Source organism: Silene latifolia, chromosome 1, assembly GCF_048544455.1.
Source record: "Silene latifolia isolate original U9 population chromosome 1, ASM4854445v1, whole genome shotgun sequence".
NCBI classification, from domain to species: domain Eukaryota; kingdom Viridiplantae; phylum Streptophyta; class Magnoliopsida; order Caryophyllales; family Caryophyllaceae; genus Silene; species Silene latifolia.
The window spans coordinates 44,735,741-44,738,089 of NC_133526.1; the positions used below are offsets into that span (position 1 = coordinate 44,735,741).

General features: G+C 41.4%; 1 non-coding gene across 1 annotated transcript; it reads left to right on the forward strand.

Annotated features, from left to right (window-relative positions):
• The first annotated feature begins 1,983 nt into the window (after positions 1–1,983).
• Positions 1,984–2,090, forward strand: LOC141619055 (small nucleolar RNA R71). The gene has a single exon (XR_012531577.1). It is a non-coding gene; the product is annotated as a small nucleolar RNA R71 (small nucleolar RNA).
• The last annotated feature ends 259 nt before the right edge of the window (positions 2,091–2,349 follow it).

A 2,349-nucleotide genomic window follows, 5' to 3' on the forward strand; every position in this document is an offset into this window, starting at 1 on the left:
ATGTAGGGATTAAAAATCCCTTCAAATTCGTCGTCCCAAAGACCACAAACTTCATTGAGTTGATCATTGAAAATCTCTTGCTTAGATGGAGACAACTCTCCCAATTTCTTCTCTTGGCCAATGAGGCCATCCTTTTCTTCCTTGGTTGATTTTGATGAGCTTTGCAAGCTCTCCTTGTCACAATTCACTTGCTCTTTGAATGGAGCATCTTCAATTTTCTTCTTCCATTGGAGTTCCGATTTCTTCTTCTCATCTTTTCGGCTATAATGATCAATCATGAAACATGGCTCATGCAAACGAGGAGCTCTCATAGTCTTGTCAAGATTAAAAGTTATGCTTTCATCTCCCACTTCTAGAGTGAGCTCACCATGTTTCACATCAATTATCGCACCGGCGGTGTGTAGAAAAGGTCTTCCTAGGATGATTGGAATGTTGGAATCTTCCTCCATATCAACAATGACAAAGTCCACCGGGATGAAAAACTTCCCAATTCGTACGGGGACATCTTCCCATATCCCTAACGGTGTCTTCGTCGATCTATCGGCCATTTGGAGTGTGATGTTGGTGCATTTAAGCTCTCCCATCCCCAACCTTTTACTCACCGAGTATGGCATGACACTCACACTAGCCCCTAGATCACATAAGGCTTTGTTGATCGTCGTGTCGCCAATGGTACACGGTATTGAGAAGCTTCCCGGATCCTTTAACTTCGGAGGTGAACTACCTTGAAGTATTGCACTACTCACCTTAGTGAATGCGATAGTCTCAAGTTTCCGGATCGACTTCTTCTTTGTGAGGATATCTTTCATGTACTTCGCATAGGCCGGAACGTGATTGATTAATTCCGTGAAAGGAATTGAGACTTCTAAATTCTTCACAATTTCCATGAACTTTCCAAGTTGATCATCAAATTTGGGCTTGGCTTGACGACTTGGAAAAGGAAGTCTAATCACAATGGGCTCCTTCTCCTTGGCCTTGTCTTCATTTTTCTTTGAACTTTCTTCTTTTGATGATTCTCCATCTTTGGAGTTTTGCACAATTTCTTCCTTTTCACTAGCTTCCACAACTTCATCCTCAACTTGCTTCTTCGGTGCTTCATACCTTGTACCACTTCTCAAGTGAATGGCACTAACCGTTTCATGTCTAGGGGGATTACTTTGAGGTGGTAATTGCCCCTTTTGTCTTTGTGAGCTCGAAGATGCTAGTTGAGTCAATTGTGTTTCCAACATCTTGGTGTGAGCTAGAATGTTGTTGATGGTGGTTTCTTTTGCTTGGCTATCTTTTTGCATTTGAGTGAAAAATTCTTGTTGGTTCTTTTGCATTTGGAGGACCGCTTTTTGGACATCAAAACCTTGGTCATTTTGGTGATTGTATGGATTTTGATTTTGGTAACCATGGTTTTGATTGTAAAAGGGTCTTTGATTTTGGTTTCTCATGGGTGGTGGAGTGTATGTTGTTTGAGGGTTTTGAACATTTTGGCTTTTGTATGAGAGATTTGGATGGAATTTGGTGTTTTCATTGTAAAAGTTGGAATAAGGGGTACCACTATTGTATGCTTGGAAAGCATTCACTTGTTCATTTGTTCCCCTACATTCACCTTGGTCATGTCCCAAAGTTCCACAATTCTCACATATCCCACTTGGGATTGATGAGGATGCCGTCATGGCATTAACATGATGCTTCGATGATTTTGAGTTTTCCTCAAGTCTAGCCATAGCTTGTTCAAACTTCAAGTTGATTGTGTCAATGTGAGCACTAAGTTGAGCACCCAATTGAGTAACGGAGTCAACTTCATGCTTTCCTCCTCTAGTAGCCTTGCGAGGTCTACTATATTGTGAGTTATGGACCGCCATTTCCTCAATCTTGTTCCATGTTTGATTGTCATCAACTTCGGTGAACATTCCATTTGATCCCATATTGAGAATGTTCCTAGAATCTTCATATAAACCATTCCAAAATTGTTGCACCAAAAACCATTCGCTAAGTCCATGGTGAGGACATGAGCGACAAATACCTTTAAACCGCTCCCAAGTTTCATACAAAGACTCTTCATCCCTTTGCTTAAAACCCGTAATTTGAGCTCTTAGCATGTTGGTCTTTTCCGGTGGGTATAATTTTTTGTAGAAAGCTAGAGCTAACTTCTTCCAAGAATCTATTCCAAGGGTGGCCTTATCAAGGCCCTTCAACCATTGCTTTGCGGTGCCGATTAAGGAAAAAGGAAATAAGACCCATCTAATTTGGTCTTGAGTCACGCCCGTTTGAGAGATAGCATCACAATAGTCGCAAAAGGTTTCCATATGAGAATGAGGGTCCTCACTAGGCATCCCCCCAAATTGGCTCCTCTCAACT